General features: G+C 48.5%; 1 long non-coding RNA gene across 2 annotated transcripts in view; it reads right to left on the reverse strand.

The window, feature by feature from the left end:
• Positions 1–349: 349 nt before the first annotated feature.
• The window catches only part of LOC311444753, a 217,593-nt gene continuing 195,826 nt past the window's right edge, over positions 350–22,116 (reverse strand). For both annotated transcript variants that reach the window (XR_014698043.1, XR_014698044.1), the window contains one exon: positions 350–3,713. This is a non-coding gene — a long non-coding RNA (uncharacterized lncRNA). The remainder of the gene's footprint in view (positions 3,714–22,116) is intronic.

Genomic DNA, 22,116 nt, shown 5'->3' on the forward strand with positions numbered 1-22,116 from the left:
ACCGCATATTTAGCATGGCAAAAGCATCCGCCTTTGACAGAGATCCTCTCACTGAGGATGGAAAGAAACGTTCATCAACGGCAACAAAAGACCTTGGAGCATCCCTCCTTGGCCCTTTATTTCCTGAGTGTGTAAGCCATGAATGATGAGTATGCTGAGGGTTAAAGTAAAAATAAAAAATCACTCTCTGGGAAAACATACAAGAAAAGGGCAGCTAAATCTCTGACAGATGAGAACACTCCCAGGGTGTCAGCTACGGGAGTTCTGATTTACTTTATCTGGAGGGAGAGATAAGGACTCCGCAGTAGAGTAGCATCTAATAAATGATGCCTGCAGCACAATAACAAGAGAGAGCTCTTCATTTTATTTATTTATTTTGCAGTTAATTTAGTGTTCCTGAAAGCAAGGGCTTTTTTCGCTCTGGTCACTGACAATACAGCCCAGCTCTCCCTCCCTCCCGGCTCTGTCAATAGGCACTTTATAAATAACCGGCGAGGAGGATCTTCACCCCTGACCTGTGGGATCCACCACTTGAGAAGAAAGACGAGGAGCGCTGAAGGAGCACTGATGCCTGGCAGACAGAGCACGTCCCCAGCTTGCAGACTGCTCACACAAATCTACCTCGTTCAGACCTGGTCTTCAAGGCACTAAGCATCTGGGCCATGGGTATGTATTAAGCACATGACGCATGTAACCAGCAGCTGTGCTTATAAAACGAAGTTCATTCTGACTTCTGGGGTCTGCCACAAAAACTGAAATGAAGGCATGAGACAGGAAGATCAGATCAAAAATGAAACATAAAATAACAGCTCCTCTACTCCCCACCTCAACCGAAAGACTGGAAGAAAACTGTTCATTTTGGGGGAGAAATTAAAAAATGAGCTAGAGCTTAACCCAGAGCTATTCCCTCTGCTTTGCAGGCAGGACTGCTGCATTATTTCAGTGCACTTGTTCAGAACAAGAGGTGTTGCAAACACCTACTTTTTTTTTTTTTACTTTTTTTTTTTTTTTTTTTTCCCTGCTGATTCCATGTGCCTCATTCCCTCCAGACTGTCCCTAGCTCATTAGTCATGTTGGGGCAATGCTAAGGTGGAGAATGATTACATAGTTGGCTCAGACTTTTCCCTTACCAGTACAGCGTGTGCTTGGTTCCCTGCGGGGCGGAGGCTGACCTGAATGCCTTCTTAAAACCATACGCATGCAACCTGGAACTGTAATGATTTCTAGTCTGGAATTGTCCCTGTTCCCGTTCCCAGGGCCCATCTTTGAAAGCAGGATGGGACTGATTCAGTTCCTGTTGTTGCTGTAGGACAGGGTGAAAGACAGCTGATCCCTGCTGAAACAACTCACGTTTCCTCAGTTGCCTTCTGAAAAATGTATCACAAAGTGCACTCCTCATCTGGTGGTGTGTGTGGGAGAACTTGGTGAGTGCGAGAGTGTTGTGAGAGTCCCTTGGGAAACACTGGCTCCTCAATAACTTTCTGAGCTGCTCCAAAAGCCTGGGCCCTGTGGGACTGATAGTGGTGGCTTTTCCCAGGCAGAGCAGGGCTCCTTGCTGGGGAGCACACAGTCAAAGCAGAGGACAGCTGTCCTCTGCTATCATACAGCCATGTATGTTCATCTCTTACCCCAAACTTTCTCTTCTTATATATTTTTTTTCAGAAAATATTGAGCCCCCTTCTCTACTAGTCCTAGCCATGTCTTCCTCCTTGACTCAGTCTTTGACTCAACATTACATCCATGCTTGTCATTTCTTCTGCTTTATGTTCAATTTTAGCCTTTCCTCTCTTTCCACGCTGAGAAATCTAATCCGAACACACATCGCCTTGTGACTTGCCTGTAGCAAACCTCTCTGTGCCACAACACCACCAGAGTTACCTGTTCAATACAATCCAGACCGCTCCTGCTCCAGAGCCTCCCACCGAATATGCCCTTGCACCCATGCCCTTTGCATGCAGCATTTATGGACAAGAAGGTGGACGGCATGGGGTGAGGCCAGGAGGTTTGGGCAGGACATGGCTTTGGGCAGAGCTCCCGGCAGCAGGCGCTGGCTCAGCCCTGTGCAGTACCCGCACTGTGGCCCCGAGCTCCAGCACAGTTCTACCTGCTCTGCCAGTTCCCAGCTCCCACAGCTGTCAAAACACCCTTGTCAGGAGCAGTAAAGCTCGTCCTTGCCTCTATCTGGCCGTACCCACATAATAAGCTTCTATGCCTCAGCCCTCTCCTCGAACATCTCCTGCGGGTTTGCACCTCTACATCCGACCCGGCCCACGGGAGCCCCGATGTGCCCTGGCGGAGCTCTGAGCTGCCCCAGGCTGTGTGCAGCCACAGAAGGGCAGTGCCAGGCTCTGACACGACTCCTGCCCATCTGCAGGCACGGCGATGCAAAGGAGAAGCAGGTGATACCCTGCCTGCTCTCCCCAGCTTTCCTTTTCAGCCCCAGGCGGCTGTTTCAGCTTCAGTGCCACCAAATCCTCGGGCTGTGCTCTGAACACCAACCCAAGTCTGAATCCTGTTGGCACCATCTTGGCAGAGCGAGCGGTTAACCCAGTTGTTACAGAGGCATCTATCCAGTCCACAAAATACATTTCAAATAAATAAATAAATAAATAATGAGGAACTACAATATTCTTGATATCAAATGAGGCATCTGAAGTCATCCCCAAATTATTTTGCTTTTGCACTAATAAAAGGAACACTGACAGAGATTTTTCAAAGCTGTTTTTAGGATTCAGATCAATTAATTTGTGCACCTATACACCTTAGACTGCACTGAAAATCCCAGGCTAAATTAATTTCCTACGTGGGAGAGGACCCTGCTTCCCCAAGTGAAGTGTCTGCCTTGCAGCCAAAGCCCCCAAAGCCAAAAGGATGGAGGAGCAGAAAAGGAAAAGGGGAATAGTTCACAGTGGAAAATGCTATTGATCCTTCACCATAGCAGCAATAGCTGGCAATACTGCAGCCCGAACCGACCTGCCCACCAAAGCAGAGATTTGCAAAAATCCCCTCCAGAATGTAAGGAGCAAGGCCAGAAAAGCTATTTACGGCTTGCAGCTTTCCTTGGGCAATGAAAGAAACCGAAGCCTGATTAAGTCGCAGATTTGTAACTCTGCAGGCGAATAAACACATCCCCTGTGTTTTCACATAAAAATCACTCGTGAGGGGCTGGTTGCTGTTGGGGGAGAACATTCAGAGAGGGAGAAGGAAAATGCTTCCCCTACCACGAGCAACGTGCCCTCAGCAGACGGCACGGTGCCGTGTTCCCATCCCACCCGGCCTGCACAGTCACAGCAAAACTGAGTTGGGGGAACAGTGCTTTGTGGTGGAAAGGGATCATTTCTGCTACCCTGGCTCTAGGAAAGCTTCTTGTTTTCTTTTTCACTCAGCGTCAGAGCTCCAGCTTGCTAGATTCGCTCTTTAGTAAGTGCTAAGAAAGAAATTCCCCTTGGCGCAGAGGAGCCAGTAGCAAGATTTGGTAGGGTAATGTACTGTTCCAGATCCGGGCTGAAATGACTGTACCACCGAGTAAATGACTGCATGCTCCCCGAAAATGCCCTCTGGAGAATTATTGGAAACCATTTCCATCTGACAGGTTGGCGCTCAGCCTTTTCCACGGTCAGCATCCATCTCTGCTGGTGGCTGCTAACAAGCTGTCCGCTGCCCCGCCGCGTAGCACAGGTGGATAAAGCCCCAGAAAAGAGGATTTTGGAGACCTGAAAGAGAGATAAACCCTACACTGAGTGTCCACTGACTTCAGAGGGAAGTGGATCAAGCCCTTTAATATTGTTATTGTAAGGCAGCAGTGCCCAAAGGGCTGCAGTAATGAGAGAGGCTCCGTGGCACTCAGTGGTGCGTCTGCTCCAAGAGCACTGAGAGCTGCCAGCGAAAGGAGTGAGTGAGCACGGACAGGCCAGGCAAGGGAGCACAGGAGCAAATGAGTTTTCCGTTTGCTGACAATTCTGTAAACATGAATGAGTAATTTTGTTTGTCAGAGATTTTCGAAGTTAAAAAGAGGCAGCTTGGCGCTGGACACAAATGTTTCCCGCTGGACTCTGCAATAACCAAACTCCAGAACATTTTGAAATGAGGAGTCAGACTGAATCTAAAACAGGAAAAAAGGAACATGCCGTGTTTGAAATGTCAAGTGAAATGTTCTGAATGCTTTTGTGGTGTGTGTTTGGGTTTTTTTTCAAAATGAAATCAAAATGGGTTTTCAGATTTATTTTATTTATTTTTTTTCCACATCTTCTTGCTAGCAGGACCAGCTGGGCTGGAGGCAAAGCATCTCAGAAAACTCTCTGGGAATACCATGTAGAAACAAGCCTGGGTATCTGGGCAGCACAGCAGCTGCCAAACCACTGCTGAGGCTTTTGGTGAGCTTCTGGCCTGAGGAGGACTCGAGGAAGGATATGAAAGGGGAGAGGGAAGCCTTGAAGGTACCCAGCAGCACCAGAATGGGTCTAGGAAAAAAGATGGGGGTGGAGATGGTTTAAGAAATGGAAGAGGAAGGCAAGACAAAGGATCTAAGCTCTCTGTAGCCTCACAGATCTGATAGGTAGGGTTGGGGTAGCATACCAAGGCTCTGGGATATCCTAGAGAAGGGAAAGCCTAGGGTGAAGGCATGGCGAGGTGTGCTCCAGCCCAAGTGGTGAGCCAGGAAACAGACCCCTGCATCTTGCATGTTCTGCGACCGAAATATTCGTGTCTCAGCTCAAGAAACTAAACACCATTTCCAACCTGAAGCGATGGCACCAGCCAGCACCGTGTGACTCACGCTGAGCCCTGACCTCTCCGGGGCTGTGGAGGTTGATGTGGAAAGTATTAAAGTGACACTCGAGTGGAGAGCTGACCTGGCTGTTTGTGGTGAGCGCAGCAAGGAGACGCTGACCTCCCTGGCCAAATGTCTGCTAAAGGCTCGGAGCCATTGCGTGAAGGGTTCAGGGGAGAGGACAGGGACCTGCAGGACCTGTAGCCCAAGGGATTTTGTTCAGGTGCCACGTGGGAGTTGGCAGTGACCAAAAATTTGAGCCCTGACGCAAGGTCTGAGCAGCCACCATGGCTTCTCCGTGAGCTGACAAAAACATCTACCAGCACCCAGAGAAGTGCTGGATGTCACACACAGGCAGTGGGAGACCTTGGCAATGCTCCCTGCTCCCTCTGCTTGAAGCAGCCCGTGAGTGGGCAGCGTCCTTCTGTATTATTCAAAATCATCTCACAAGCTATTTATTTTTCGCCCTCTAATCACTGCTTGATATCCAGGTCTCCGGCTGGAATTCGTTCCCGTGCTGTAACGTGAGAAATAAAACTGCTGGGAGTTTTCCCACTGCCGAGGCTCCCGGGCAGCCCGTACAAAGTTTGCCCTCCCACAAGCTCTCGCAGGCGTGAGCTCAGCGCTTCCACCCGCACCAGCACGAGCACTGCTCAGCTGTGTGGGAATGCCTGGAGAAGGCCTTTGAAGAGGACCGGATCAAACTGGAATTTCAGTTTAATTAATCGCTGTAGAAAATGTCACTGGTGTTATTCACCCAGCTGTACTCTTATGTCATGCTTGCCTGAGACGAAGTTCTCCCAAGTGCTGTAATTTCTCACCGTACTCAGAAGGGATGCGGAACGGTGCTGGTACTCCCCAGGGCTTTCTGCAGTGGGCTCCTTGTCTGGCCTGGAGCTGCTGCCCCTCTGCCAGAGCCACCTGGAGCTGCCCATGTGCTTCACCTCGACCCCATCCCAAACTTCCCGAGGTCTCAGGGTGTGTTCAGTGGGCGGGCAGGAGGGCAGAGCCCCGCTGCAGCACCCGGCCGCCCGCCAGCATGGCAGGAGCAGGAGGGCAGAGGAGGCGTTGGTAGGGCTGTAAATCACCTTTGCTTCCTGCTGAGCTCCTGAGCTGCCAGAGATCTGCCTGCTTCCAGCTGCAGGAACTGACTAAGCGAAGGTGGGAAGAGGCTGCTATTATGCTTGATCAGCTTACGCTGCAATTAATGCTTTTTTTTTTTTTTTTTTTTTTTTTTTTTTTTTTTTTTTTTAATATCCCTTTGTAGAGCAGGTTCCTCTCTGTTCTCTCCTTTGAGTTAAACCTTCCACCACTCCCATCCCTGCCAACACCCACTGGTTACGAGGACTGCAGTGAAATCTAATCGGAGCGGAGATCAACTCATTACCCTGAGAAGTAAACGTGTCTCTCAGACAAAGCAGCAATTTTGTCTGAGTCATTGCAGCATCCCTGAGTGTATCCAAAACAATCAAAAGCTGGCTAAACCAGTCCCTTAGTAGCAGAGCCATCACCTTTTCCTCCTGCACAGTCCCGAGGAGAAGCCGTGCTTTGCTTGCCCCATTCCTGGCGAGGAACCCTCCTGCTCCTTTGTTCCCACGATTAATAATTCAAAGAAATCCCATGGCCCAAGCGCTCAGGTTTCCCCTTTGTTACAAAACTTTCAGCCATGGCAAGAAAATGGACATTTTTTACATGTTTTTTTTGGACTAACTCACGAAGGGCTGGGGATGGTGTAATTGTCCAAGTGGACGGGGATGAACAGTGCAGATTTGGGCGTGCACATGCGGGGGAACACAAACAGGAGGAGAAGAAGCGTTACCATAGAAATGACGAGCTGCCCGTGCCGACACGTTTGTCACATCAGCATCCCTGCCACCGCCTCCTGCTCCAGCCCTCGATGCTGCAGCGAGGGTGATGGCGCCTTCGGGTGTGCAGGTGTTCCTCTGCTCAGCCACTTCCCGCTGCCATGCGGGAGAACTGATACTGAACCCTGATAAAGGTCTGCGAGGTCCTGGTGAGCAGGCAGGAGCAGGATCCACAGTGCCACCCAGGAAACAGCTGGGCCGCCGGAGCTGCCTCTGGCCCCAAAGCCAGGGGATGGAGAGAGCTTGTGGGAAACCCGCAGATAAACACCTTGTCAGGAAGCCGAGAGCTTTACATTCCTTCCTCGGTATCACAAAGTTGCATCTCTGGACCGGTGCCAGCCCATAACCTAGCTGGGAACCTGTCCCTCGAATGGGGCTGGAAGGCTGCGGTGAGCAACGCAACCTCATTTATGGGGAGACGGAAAGGCTGGGGGTAGTACTGCCCTGGGAGGTGTGAAGCCAGCTCTTTGTTCCCCCAAAAAAGATCCTCACTTATCAGAAGCAGCAGCACAAGCAGTGTTTCCTAAGACCCCTCCCTGGGGGACAGCGGGGGCTGACAACACCAGCAGTTTTCCTGCAAGCCGCGTGGAATTTGGTACTTTTCATGAAGTCTAAACTCCTGGACTCTTCTCATTAACCGAAAGTCTTAGCTTTCATTTTTTCCTAGGTCTCATGACTGCGGAGAAAAGCTTAAAAACATGACCCTTAAGCCTCATAAATCAGAAGTTAAATTATTTCTTTTTTAAACTCAGCCCAAACATCCCAGTTAAGAAAGAAAAAAAAAAAAAAGGAGCAAGATCTCATGGCACTTTTTTAAACCAGAAGACTTTCTTTTTTACAGGGAAAAGCTGGGGGGCTGCAGAAACAAATCTTGATTCTTTAATGTTCAGAAAGTGTATATATATATATATTATACACATAAATAAACATCATGCAATATACATAATGTGTATTTCAGCTCTGACCTTGTGAGCCCCTTATATTTTGTGAACAAAATTTACTGTTAAGCCATGGTCTCCCCTTGGCCTCGGTCAAAACTGCCAACAAAATAGGACATTCTTGGGAAGAACAGAGGAGCTAAAGTCCTAAACATCTGTGACACAGAACATACAAGCTGATAAATAAATAAATACCTGAATGGACCAACAACTTTCACTCTAGAAAATGTGTTGTTGACCAGTGGCCAGCAAGCTGGCAAACAACTGCAGAAAATGGCTCTGTGTCCCCCTGCAGTTTGTGGTGCCTCTCAAACCACAGAAGCAGAGAACAGGCAGATTGTGTTTTGTCCCTCTTTGAATGCTGCCCCAGTAAATGATTTTCCTTGATCAAGACTTAATCCAATAAGGAAGGCACAATAAGAATGCGAATGTCAATTTTAGTTGAGAAATTTGACCTGTTGGTCGTAGAAGCAGCTTAATTTAATTAGAGCTTATTGGAATAAAATAAATGCCCATTGTAGTAAGACTCGCAAACAGCTGTGTCAAGACAACATAAAGAAGAGAGGAAGGGAGACCTGGCCTAAATTGCCAAAAGCCAGCATGGCGAGGTCAGCCGCAGGACGTGCACCTCCACGCGTTCCCTTACAGCCTCCTGGACCCCGTACAAGCCACAAAAAGCTTTGGCACCCTACTAAGGACACTTCACTTTCGGGAAGCGTTGAGGTTCTAGGAGAGCTTTGTTGGTGTTGGCTATTTAAGCTTCATGTGAGCTCATTGCAATTAGAAAAGCTGGGGCTCAGCGAGGTGGGGTGCCTTCTGCTCTGGTCCTACAGCGAACCCCAGTCACTGCTCGCGCTCCTCTGCTCCTGCCAGCTCAACATGAGCTCGTGTAGGGGGCAGGATCAGTGCCCATGTGGTCACTCTCTGCTCTCATGCCCCTGTTCCAGGCAGACGTGACGTTTGTCTGCTTTCACGCCTGTGCGTGCCGCGTTTTGGGCTGTGGGAATTTCCTGCTGCTTTGAAGGCACAGCCTGGTGTGGTTCGCACCCTGCAGAGAGCTGTCAGTGCCTGAGGCTTGACACCGCCTTGTCAGAGCGAGTATTTCAGTGTGAGTAGCATAAAACCCCAAAAACGAGGGGGTGAGCTTTAGGCTGAACAGGTTCGGTCCTATAAAATTGCCTAGAGGCAATCACAAGCTTGATCGTGGTGCAAAGAAACCGAGTTTCCCTCAGTCACTGAGACTTTTCCAAGTTACTTGGTGTGACGAGTCAGGGCAACTCTTGTGACACCCAGATTTCAAATGTTTTTAAACAGGCCTTCAACGACACCTGCAATTAAGTAGGCAAGTTTTCACACTTACAGGTCCAGATTTCTGTTTCAGATTTAGATGTGGCCTCAAGAAAGCAGCCTCACAAAACATGAGTACCAAAGACAGAGAGCGATGCTTTGCCTCAGCCTGATGTTACCACTCGGGTCTACAGTCATGGTTCAGGTGCAACTCCAGAAAGCAGGGTATTTGAACGTATAGTTAACCAAAGAAGCTCTACGAAAACTGCTTTAAGAAAAGATACCGAAGGAAAAAGAGAGGATGGAAAAATAACAAAAATAATTATTTCAAAGCCAAAAAAATAAGGACAGCTCAGACAGAGTACCGTAAGCACTGAAAAACATGCCTGAGAAAGTTATGGGATTCCAAGACGTGGCTTCCACCCAAGAATCCTGCAAGCATGGCACAAGCAAATCCAGATAAAGCCATTTTTAAACAGCCCCTCAAAGCAGAAATTAACAGAAGGAGCTGAACTAGAAAATGTTCACATATAATTCCCGAGCAGATGGATTGTAAGTCTCTGAAACAGAAGGTCTCACCCACAGAAGTTCCTATCCGTCCTTGGAGTACGAGAGACAACAAAAGCAGCGTTTATAGATGGCGATGTGTTCATGTGCTCTTACCTATATGAGGATGAGAGTCTCAGCACACAAATTCAGGGGTTTAACTCTCCTCGTGCTGAGTGCTGCCAGCCTCAAGGGGCTGTGGTTATGGTGCAGGAGATCACGCAGACCTGACTGCAGTCAGAAGGAAGGCCCTTGGTAGGACCATGCACCTACTGAGGGACCCCATCCTGGTCAGGCCAGTGGTCAGCAGGACCCTGCACACTGCGTTTATGATGTGCTGGTCCAAAAAGCTGCAAAACTGGGACTTAGATCCAGGGTTCTTTGATATCTGGATGTGAAGCCATGGGTTAGGCCCACCTCTTCCAAGCAGAGGGAGCTGAACCATGTCTGGACAGCTGCCGAGCCGTTTGGGGAGGCTTGGGCTGGGAAGGAGGCACGGCCAGGTGGCTGGACGCTGCGTTGCACAATAACATGGGGCTCGGGCTTGTGCAAACCTGACAAAAAACATGTTTATATTCAAGAAGACTCCCCAGTAACAGCATTCTGTTGACCCGAAGAGCAACCTCAAGAAGCAAAAACTTTAAGGCTATCTATACTCGTAAATATAAATACATACTTTAGCAACATTGTCTAGTGGAAGGTGTCCCTGCCCACGGCAGAGGGGCTGGAATTAGAGGGGCTTCAACATCCCTTCCAATACAAACCATTCTGATTCTGTGATATCTTTCCTGGAGGACATGGGATGTAAAACATTTGAGCTTGTCTGAGAAGCTGCCTGGATTTGTGTCTGTCCAGGCAATCCTTTAATTGCAAGAGATGACCTAACACAGACCTTTTATGTGTGCTTCGGAAACCCTAAACTCCTCTATGAATTCAGGCGGGTGTGGGCATCTCAGCCTTTTAAAAGACCAAGTTCTGAAATGGTGAATCAAACATCAGTACTGGGGGCAGGATCCTCACCAGGGGAGGAGAGCCTGCAGTCCAAAGCAACGGGGGAGCTGGATTTGGGGACTGCACCGAGCACTGGCTCCACCTGAACCCATAGATACAGATCTATTGAACTGGTTCTTCCAGCACAGCCTGAGCGCCTGGACGCCTGGCATTTTTCTAGTGTAATAGCACACACATGAACGGTAGGGAGTGGCTGGATGAATAAAACACTGCAGCAGAAGCAATAATTCAGGATTCCATTTAACAGATGATGGCTTTCAGGGCTGTAAATACCTATGAAAGCTCACAGGGCCGGAAAGCCTCAGTGAGGTTGCTCTAGGCACTATGCTGGCACTGATGCCCCAAAACTGGTGCAGAAGGCAGGTGAGACTGCAGCACCCTCCGGCACCCCTTTCACTGGGACCCTCACCCAGGCTTTACACCTCCTGCCCAGCAGCCAGGTTTGCAAAAGGCTGTGGAGCAGAGCATCTCATTTTCCACCATTTAGGATCCTCAAGAGGAGAGGTGATTTCCAAAAGAAGTCATTTTGTATCTACACACACAAGTATAGGCTATTAAATTCAGCCTAGAGCCTGATGCCAAGAGCTTCCCCCACGTCCTGCCTCTCCTCCAGGACACTCGAGGTACCCAGCCCCCTTCTTCACCACACCTCAGCGACCTCAACTGCCAGCCTTCATCAGCATAAACCTGCATAAATCAGGGATTTACTGCCGGAAAGCTGAGCACCGACCACAATTGCTCTAGCTCCATACGGTAGCCCTGGCTAGAACATGGTAAGAATTCTCCCCTGCGGGGACTTTTAAGCAACTGCCAATAATTTCCCATGCTCCCGGTGCCAATAATTAATAAATAAATAAACAGGGGGGAAATGCAAATGGAGAGGACACGTAAAACTGCCAAGCCAAATTCAGGACGCAAAAGAAAAAAGAAGGAAGGAAAAAAAAAAAAAAGGCATTGAGAAGAGCACAGTCTAGCCAGTAACACTTTCCAGTCCCATCCATAGCTGAGCTCCGAACAGTAATTCCTTGTTTGCAGGCCCCTCTGTTAGAAGCTAGCTGTGATTGCAACTGAAGTACATTGATTAACCCAAAATAACTTTCCCTCAATTTGCTGGCTGCTCAAGAATACTCAGGAGACCTGCTTTTGTTCCGAGCTAGTCACTCAGGAGCGCTGGCTCCAGTCCTCATGCATCTATTGAAACTGAGTGAACCAGAAAAGCGCCAGGAACTGCACAAGGACACATAGTACAGTTTAATTAGTTTAGAGAGAGGAGTTTATTTTTTTTCCAAGCATCACTCGGGCAAATTGTTGTTGTTGTCTTTCTTTCTTTTTTTTTTTTTTTTTTTTTTTTATGGTCTTGTTAAAATAATTTCATGGTTGCAGTTTTTGTTCCTGTGCTTAGCAAAGCAAACTGTAGCGGTTACAGCCGGCGGAGCCCGAGGGGGAGGGCTGGGACAAACTCTCTCTGTACAAAAAAAAAAAAAAAAAAGAAAAAAAAAAAAAGTGGTGCGGCATTTTATCACGCTGCTTGCAAAACGATGCGTTTAAAGGGCAGAATTGTCAATGTCAGATGCGAGGCTGAGGTACCTATTAATAAACAGCCTCTGCATAGGAAATTCTTTACAGACTTTAATCAGGAATTTTCCATAGTAACGCCGTGTTCCTACAGTTCGCTCAGCGATAGGGGTTTAAATTCCACCCAATGGACTTTGCATTCGTCTTTGAAAATAGAAATAATACGTGTGAGATCACAGGTGCTTCGTTCCCTTCGTTAGCTAACGTTTTATGATGGCTTTTATTCCTCTGCTTTCTTCCCTGTACGTATGTGCGAGCTGGAAAGGGAAGTTAATTTTAGAATGACTGAAAGATCTGAAACCAAATCCAGACTGAGAGTCAGGTTCAGATTCTACGCTGTCATTATCGTAACAGTTGATCTGCAAAATGCTTCCACAAAATGATGGAAATCTCACAAGAGTTACCACTTTCCCTAGTCCCACAGCCAGACTCCCACAGGAGGAGCTGTTCTTGTAAACTTTTTGGCCACATCTAAACAAGGAAATAAGCAGCTTCTGCTTTGGGATTTAACTCCGAGCTGAGAAAATCACATCTCAAGTCTCTAGAGCGAATAGGTCCTTTTGATCTCAACCCCAACAGCTGTGGGGCTTTTTCCATCTCAGGGTTAACCATACAGCTGCTCTGCAGCACTGCGCAGCTCCTCCTGAGTGCTGGAGGTGGGAAAGCCATGACAGCTCTTCTGCCACCTCTCCCTATTCCCTGTGATGCTTTTGAGTTCCTTCAAGCCAGTTTCGTGACCCAGTCCCCGTGAACACTTCTGCCTTATCCCATCCTAAGCATGGCTGCAGCTCCCTGGGCTCAGTGTAGCAGTAGCACCACAATCCAGCTGCATCGCTCTGCAGTTGGCAGTGGGAGGCTTCTTCAGCATTACCAGTGGTTCCTAATAACCCTCTTACATGCCACCCATCACAGGATGGAAGCCTAAAATGTCAGACACCCAGTACCTTAGGTCTGCCTGCTAAGCTAACCCACCTTATCCCAAAGGCATTTTGTTTGCCAGGTGTGTTCTCTGACTACTTTTCTGCTAGGTTCCATATGTGCTATGCATGCCACAGGCTAAATAAAAGCTTTAATAACCCAATTACCCCAAGGACAGATGCCTTTTTCTTCTGGTTTTCAATTTCATAGACCAAAACCATCTTAACTGCAGTAGATTTATGCTTCAGCCACAAAGTGCTTGAGGCTAAAAGAATACACCAAGTAGGTATCGCTGTCGGTTCAGCTTCTGCATGTACTTTCCTCTATACATTACACCCACTCTGAACCACTGCCGAAGAGAAGATACCAGGCTAAACGAACACTTGTTCTGATGGAAACTGCACCCTATTCTTCTGCTTTATAAAGACATTTGCTATATGGCCTAGCAAGAAAAGGTTAACAAGTTAAATAATGGGGGCACCATGCAAACCCACCCAAAGTGCTGAGGAGAGCCTGAAAAAATGGCATCTGCAGGAAATATTGCCATAAAGAATCTGAGATTTTTGTCTCATCTCATTTGCCACCATCAGTCTATTTGAAGTGGGCGAGCTATTGGGACAGCCTAGTGTAAGTAGAGCGGGCTTCCTGCAGCTTTATTTCTTTTTCAGGAGCACGTATTCATGAATTCGGCAGCAAAGTCAGACCCTGAGTTCAGCAAAACTTCCACGAGCAGCTTAAGGAGTGATTGACGGGTAATTTTCCAGATCTCAACAATACTAAGAACAGCGCCAACATGAAAGGATCCGGCAGCATTTTTGTGTGGCGATGTTTAATGGCTCAGTGTCCTATTGTGACGATTGTTCCCTGGGTCTGTGGGGAGAGCCGGTTTTAATCAATGGAGCCCTTTGGAATCAAATGCAGGTATTTACTGGAACGCGACACACAGAGCAGTGTTTGTCTAGCTAGCAGTCTGCCTGTGTCAGCTAATGCTGTGTTTGGAAGGGGCTCCTGACTCTGACAAAGAAATGGATAACCAGACATTTCCTCATCAGCCCATCTGAAACCTGGGAGCGGCGTGCGCCCATGAATGAGAGGAGAGGCTCTCTGCAATCAATAAAATGGAGCCAGCTTCTCAATCTCAACAAATAAAGGCCTGATCCCAGGTCAGCCCTGAGATCTCCGGCAGTTTGAAAGAGCAGAGAAGACAAGCTCAGGATTTTCAGTGTTTGGCTGTGTGTCTGCTTCTCCTGGCATGTGTGGGACCTTCACCAGACGAGAAGGTCAGGAGAGGGATCGCCTCAGCACTAGGGTGCCCAGCCCCTGAGGATGGCAAGGAACCCATCACGGTTTGAAACAACAACTGTGAGACTCTCGGGGCTCTTCTTTTCACAAAGAATTATTATTTCCTCTTTCCAAGCACAGCGACATGCTCAAGGTCAAACACGAAGCGATAGAGCCGCAGTCACAACGCCAGGCTCTTGAGGAAATGCCTAATCCGCGGGATTGCTGCAGCAGGTTATCTCCACGTGACACGCTGCACCGTTGCCCTGTGATCCCCACCCGGGGAACCAACCTGAGCCGAAGCTGAGTCACAGTTCCTAGCATCGATTACCCGGTACTGCTGTGTAATGGTGCTTGTTATTGCTGTTTGATAAGGACCGGCCCCATTTCCCCTGTAAGGCGTCTTTGGACTCTGGCTGCAAACGGTCAACTTGTAAAGTACGGAAAGGAGCATCCCTTGCACCCCACATGTGGAACCACACTGGGGTGAAACCCTATCTTACTCCAACAGTTGCCGCTAGATATTTAAGCTGTGCATTAAAGAAGCATTTCTGCAATTCGGGAGAGTGACATGACCCCGGAATCGGAGGCTATGAAATCCTTTCCATTTGTACAGCCCCTGCCAAAAGTGCTTGATTAGCAGGTTACAAAGTCTCACCGGCTGGAATTTCTGCAGTAAATTGCATTCAGGCCAAGCTCACAAATCATTAGCCATACAATCTTGTTTGTCCTGCTAGGACTTGGAGTTTGTCCTGTTACAAAATCAAAGCAGCAAGGTTGAATGGTTCCAAGTGAAAAGCCTAACGAGTGAATAAGATTCTCTGAGGAGAGACGAGGGGACTTTGGGGACAGTCATTAATGTAAACATGGCTGGGAGATAGCATTTGAATGGCCCTGTTGAGGTGAAATCCCCACGGACCAGCCACAGAATCACAACACTGCTACCAAGGGCCCTGTTGTTTATTTGCCAGCGTGCTGGAGAGCTTGGTCTAGATGTTCACAGCCCCTGAAAGAGGCTAACAGCCATTTTTATTCTTCCACTTATGCATGCGATTAGGACGTGCACAAAAGGTTCCCTGGGAAATGAAGCAGGCTCCAAGCTGGGGAGTTCGGCCTGGTGAGGCAGCCAGCCACAGGGAACTGGTTTTTGGAAAGAAGATGGTGATTTCATTACCCCAAACTCCCTAATTAACATATATTAATTAAAAGGAAAAGAAATATGGCTTATTTTTTCTCGAATCCGCAGATTTTGCTCATCAGAGCTGAGGCATGACTGCAACGCCCAGCTCCTCCAACACCTGGGGCCGCAGCCCAGGGCAGGGCCTGGCCGTGGCCATGTCAGAGCTGCCAGTGGTGCTCAGCACAGCATGGAGGGTCCACATAGAAAGTGTCCTGAGAGTCAGGCATGACAGCTTGGAATTGCTGAGGAGAAAAGGAGAATATTCTCTCCTTAGTCCCATCATCTCCTCCGCACCACTTCTCAAGCACAGGTATTATTTTTGGCTCCCTCATATGAGAAATAGTGCTGAGGTTCACAAAGCTCAGCCTCTGGGCTTGTTGGGACCTAGTATAAATCAAGGTATAACTAAAATATCCACCAAAAGTCAATGTTTTTCATGTATTTGAGACAGATGTATCTTTCAGCATCCATCACTTGCTAAAGATCAATAGCATTCTCTAGTTTAAAGCTCGTAGCCACTTTTTCTGGGAGCAGTACTGAGATTCTGGCAGCCCCTCACCCACCACAGATTGTCAAAGCACCGGATTTGCAAACAATTCATTGACCGAAATGTATTTGCTGCTGTTCAGCAAACTCTTCTGCCTATCAGCTGAATCTGGAAAGCAAATTTGGACCAGGAGACAGCAACAAGAAGGAATAAAGGCTGGTTTTGCCAGGTAGTTTTTTCACAAAGGTATTTTTTTCCACTTCCAAGACAATGTTTTCTAAGCTCAGGCTAACTTTGCAGAACCCAGAAAATCACCAAGGCGACGCTAAATGTCAGGACTGGCTAACAGAGAACGAGCCATTGCAGCATTGTTCGCGTGAATAGAGCTGTACCACCTCTGCGGGCTGCGAGCAGGGAAAGACACGTACAGCTTCATGTTGTGCTCAGCAGTAATTACACAGAAAGCGACCCACCATGCCCTGACCGATAAATAACCAGGACTGACACGATGCTGTCCACAGATCACAAACAGCTAGCAGAGGTCAGAACCGGGTTCAGTTCCAACGTGCAATCAGAAAACCATCGCATCTCCTGTGAAAAGTCAAGAGTTTCCTTTCGCTGCAGTGTGCATTAGTGTTGTGTGTTCCCAGATCAGGAGAGCTTTTTTTGCTTCTTCCGATTTGGTAGAACACCATTTTACGTTGACATTTACATTACCCTGAGTATACAGAGCATCATGTGTGAAAGACATCCCATTCACATGAGCTCATTCAGGAAGTCATTTTGTGATATCCTCCAAGTTCAGTACACAAAACAGTCTGATTTTACAGCAATTGTATTAAAATGACAGATTTTTTAAAAAGATGTTAGAAGGTACCCTCTGGATTCTCTCTGCTTGAATGGCAAATGTGCGGAGAATAGATGGATGCCACGAGCAACTATTGTCACGCTTTCTTCACAGGGCTCCCAGGTGTATTTGCAGCATTTGCTCTATTATGTTCTGTAAACACATCCTGAGGAAGGGGAGCTGCACGTCACCTTTGAGTATCACAGCTAATAATAGCTTAGATTCCCCTTTTCATTGCTCAAACACATCTATCTCTTCGAAGGAGGCTGTGTGGGGGAGAAGCCTTTGCTAAGTGAAATTAGAGTCAGAGCACTCCTCAAGGGCTGTCAAAACCAATCGGGACTCAATTCTGCTGTGTGGCACTAGCAGTCCAAGCACTGGAGCGGAAAGAGAAGATCTCTGAACAAATGCTTGTGGAGCCAAGGCGAAATTTTGGCCCAGCTGCTCCAGCAAGAGCACACGCCTCTGTCTGGGTTCCCCTAGCAGATAACAGTATCAGAGATCTCCCATCTTCCAGGGGAGCCCAGCTGTTACAGAGCCAAAGCCTGCATGCACCCCCCACACCAGCTATCCTGCCATCAGGATCTGTGCCAAGGAGCAGGCCCTGCACCCACCTAAAATCATACTCTAACACACGAAGAAAAATCAGCATTGTAGGCCAGCTGGCATTAGGCAGGACGGGAAAGCAGGAGCGGCTGCCAGCTCTCTGATGCGCTGCAGCCCTGAATCGTGCTCGCTGCTGCAAGGCTGATGTGGTTTTGCGCCCCTTTTAGTCCAGAAAGAACAAGCAACACCAAGCATTACAGATAAAGATGCTTTCAAACTACACATTTCTGAGAAAGTCACTCCTTCAGGGATTAAAACATAAAGGCACCGCAAGGACGTCCATGGGGAAATTCACCAAAACCTCCAGTCCCATGGAGATGGAGGCTGTGGGTGTACTGCTCCCCTCATCCCCCCAGCTCCCTGCAGATGCTGGTGTGTTCCCAAAGGTCCAGGGGTGGGAAAGGTGGGAGCAGAGGGAGACACGTGCACAAGTCATAAATCGGAGCCCTGCAGGCAGCAGCAATGAGGCATGGAGACAGCAGCCAAGCGAAAGGTTACCACGAAATCCCTCAGGGACGATTGATGTTGGTGCTTGGCCGTGAGAGAGATAACATCACCGGGGCCCGAAGCTGCCAGAGGTATGGGCTGTGACCTGGCTGGGGGAGATCAGCAAACAAATCCATCGCCAGCAGATGAAATGCTGAAGGAACAGCACAGGACTCACCTGGTAATTGTGAGGCACCCCAACGTACAGCACTGGTCAGGGTGTAGGGACGTACCCCACTCCAAACCTCATGGTTATGCTCACCCAGGCACAACAACTAAATGAAGGGACAAACCAGCATTGATGCCCCAGAGCTGGGACCATGGAGCTGGCTTGGGTCCCACCACGAAGCCCCACAACCCGCAGGGCTGTGCTGCACTTGCACCTCAGCTGCCAAGTCCTGCTGTGCGAGGCTATTCCGGGAGCTGGAACAAAAGGCACAACCAGATCCTCTTGCTACCCAAATAAATACCCCTGCAGTTGTTCGTGAAGGTTTTCCAGCTGGGGAAAGGTTACGTTGTTCGTGCACCTGCTGCGGGTTCCCCTAAATATGGCAGGAATTTTCTGGGTGCTTCCAGTGCTTTGGTACCTGGCAGAGCCACTGCACAGGAATGAAATCCCTGAGACCAGGCTTGGCTTTCTGGACAGATCTATGCAGCAAAAGTGCACGTGCAGGGTACACCCCAGCCCTCTGCTTCATGCCTTGGATATAAGGTTAAAGTAGGAGTGCGTTGTCTCTGGGGGAATTGGGAAATTTGGGGCTATTTGGTAAAGCAGAGTGAGGAAAGGGTCTGAGAGCGCACCAGAGCACATTGCAGAGCACATTGCAGTGGCTTTGGCTTGAGTCTGTGCTGAGTGCGTGTTTCTGGGAGCGAGGCATTGCAGCCAGCAAACCCACCTCTCTCTCACATTTCCATGAATTCCAGATGCATTGGCAGCTCACCTCTGGCCTGGGAACAAGGAGCAGGGAGGGGAGATGGATTGGGCTGTTTTCTGCCCTACAGAGGCTTTGGGTTTTTCCTCTCTAAACTCCTCCACCACCCTGAGCTGATGCATACAAGCACTGTGTGTTAAAAAGGTGGCTTCTTAAAGGGCAGGACGGTGTGACCAAGTTAATGCGGTGCTTGTTAGGAAGGATAAAGTATTGATCTTTCTGTGTTTTTTACATGACTTGAAACCGTGATACGATTCTGCCTTAAAGAAAAAAAAAAAAAATCCAGCCTATATTTCATCATTATAGAACGGGAGAGAGAGAGAGAGATTCCTGCAGAGATTATTGTATTTGTGAGACTGGCTTTTTTTTTCCCCCTCTGCACATGAACAGCCCATGTGAGACTAAGTACTTTCCATGTGACTAACTCATTCCCATGCTTGCTGTGTAACAGGGCATTTAAAGCATCAACAGGCAAGGTCACAGCCTGCTTGTTGATTCGAATGTGAGAACAAACATTGCAGAAAAGACGGGGATTATAAAAGCACATGTATGTTGCCCCCACGTCTGTTCCCTTCTGCAGAGTTGCTGGGGACTCATCTCCTCCCTGTCCCTCCGTGCTAATAGCTGAGGTCCGGGGAAGCCCTGCTGCAGCTGCAGGGAAGGAAAAGCAGAGCCGGGTGCCTGTGGGTACAAAGCAGCACTGCATTGCCCAGCCTCTGAGCTGCAAGGGTACAGACCCCAGGGAGAGCATCCCTGGACCAGCTCTCACTGACCCTGCCCCTCTCCGGGGAGCCAGAGAGCTTCTGAAGCTGCCTCCTTAATATTTACTGTTTAGATCATCTACATTTGTGTAATTTGTATGGAGTTCAGAGTACACCTGCCCTTTCCCCGTGCAGCTCTTTGCTTTGGACCACAGCTCTGACCGGGCAGGGGCTGAGCAATCCCCTGCAGATAAAAGCAGGAGGTGAGCTGATTTATGTCCTGCCTCAAACTGAGGTCCAAAGACATCTGCATAGTGCTTTTTGGGGGGTTTTGTTTTCAATAGTTTTCTGTGTTTATAAGGATGGTTGAAAAGAGCACAGGAATCAGATCAGCATATGTAATTCAGGGTTATGGACCTTTTGGATAAGCATTACATTCTTAACCTGGATTGTAGGCATTTCGTCTGGAAAGCTTAACCGATGACTGCAAAAGAAGAGCAGAAAACTCAGAGCAACCCCCCAGCGATGGACCTCCCAGTACCTTTCCTTGGCTCAGAGAGGAAGGACAAGCCTCAAAGCCCAGGTCCATCACTGGCCTGTTCCACACCCGTGTCAAGTGCTGCTCTGCACCTGCAAGAAAGCCTGCTAAGTGCATCCTTCATTCCCAGCCTCTCTGTGCCCATAAGATCTGCTGCGAGCTGCGGCTCGACGGGGGAGCTGTGTGGCTTCAGGTGCTGCCAACAGGCAGACGTGAAGGACAAAGTGACAAAACCTTCTGCCATCAGGGCAGAGCCTGGGGGGCACAGCCTGTCCAGCCCCACTGCCCCTGCAGCCTGGAGGGGACAGGAGATGAGCCTCAGACACCACTCGGTTCTTGGTTTTATGTCCTACATATCCACATTACTGCTACAGCACCATGAGACACACTTTTTTTTTTTTTTTTTTTTTAATGACTGCTGGAACATCTTTTTAATCTTTTTTTAACCTTAGAGCTGTACAGAAAGTGACAGCGCAGGACCTATTTGCAGCTCTTCTGGATGTTTATCGCTGCCTCGGCAGAGACACGACTCCAGGCTGCCCCGGGGAGGAGTCCTCACGTCTCCAGTTGCAGAGGACAAATGAGTGAGTGGGCAGGAAGCAGGGAGAGACGAGCACTTATTGATCCACTGCTGGAGGTAGGAAGGGGCTTTACAGCGTTAGTGACAATGACAGGCCTCTTGTGCTGATTAAAGCAAAGTAAAATGAAGAGGAACAAACAAATAGCCCCTAGCAAAAAGCGGTGGAGGTGTTCAAAGTGCTCACATAGCATAGATCTTGGTCTGTAGCATCTCTATGTTTGATTAATTATCAGCAGAAGCTTATAATTAATTCTAATGAGATGTAGCATAGAAATCTGGGAAAACCATTCAGGTCAAGTTTCAGCTTCCTTCTGAACCATGATTTACAGCACAAGAAAATCAGTTTTCTCTCCAAGTCCTTGACACGCTCTCGCTGTCGGTCAGGAACAACTGCATTTTGCTGCAGAGGCAGCAGTGTACAAGCAATGCTGCTGCCTGCAAATGGAAGGGAACGGACAGGTGTACAGGCCTCCCAGTCACCAAGTCACCAGATTCAGTGCCAGATAGTTCTTGTTTCCACCAACCAATTTGGCCATGGGGCTCAAGGTCAGGAAACAATTTTCCTCTGACTTTACAACTCCTCAGCGACTTTCTTCCATCCCAGTGCAGCTGAAATCCCAGGAAGAGAGAACGGGCTCCTTTAACCCTCTTGTGTGTTTGGCTCTCCATTATTTCTACAAAAAATGCATTAAACCTGAACAAATCGCTACCTAAACCGGCACTGACCCGCCTCCTGCCATCTCTTTTCCTTTCACGCTGCTGGAGGACCAGCACAGCCGAGCAGAAAGGCAGCAGGCTCGGTCTATCTGCAGCAGCCTTTCTGCTCTTTACAGCCATGTGGGGAAGGATTTGTACCTTTTAGCTTGGGGAGCAAAACTGAAACCAGTGAGGGGTTAAAACGCAGGACAGGGAGAGGAAACTGGATGTGAAATTAAGAAACGCCAACCCCGTCACCCTTAACACAGTGGCTGCGGCAAGGGAAAGGTGAAGTTATTTGGCAAGCAAGGCGCAAAATGAATGGCAGTTGAAAGGCAACGTTTTGATAGCTACTAATTATTAAACTGCAATTAGTGCAAGGATGCAGTGATCTGTTCCAATCCCAGCTAAGCAAGCAGGTAGAGGTTAAATCCCAAAGGGAGTGCAGAGCTGCCAACCTTGCGGCTGCTCCGGAGGCACAGCACCAGCTTTGCAGGTACAACTCCTGCATCCTCTTGTCTGATGCCACAGGGGTCTAAAACCACTTCCTCCAATGTAATGGCACCTTCAGTTGTGTTTATCCACCAGCAGCGAGGCATTGGAAAACCTGAGCCTCTCGCAGCAGCAAACCAAGGTTAGAAATGTGCTGCTGAGGGGTGTCACCTTCCCTCTCCTCCAGGCTGCCCAAGGGCTGGAAACTTTCCTCTGCCTTGAGGGTGTAGTCAGCTTGTCACTGAATCTAAAAATAGGCCTCGGAGTATTGATTAACCTGTCTGAAGCAAGCGGCGATGAACTAGAGACAAGAAAATGAAACCAAACAAAGCTTCAGAGCACATTTGACAGCAAGATCTGGGTTAGGAGTAGCAGAGCGCCT

The sequence above is a fragment of the Aythya ferina genome (genome assembly GCF_964211825.1).
Source record: "Aythya ferina genome assembly, chromosome: 14".
In the NCBI taxonomy this organism is placed as follows: domain Eukaryota; kingdom Metazoa; phylum Chordata; class Aves; order Anseriformes; family Anatidae; genus Aythya; species Aythya ferina.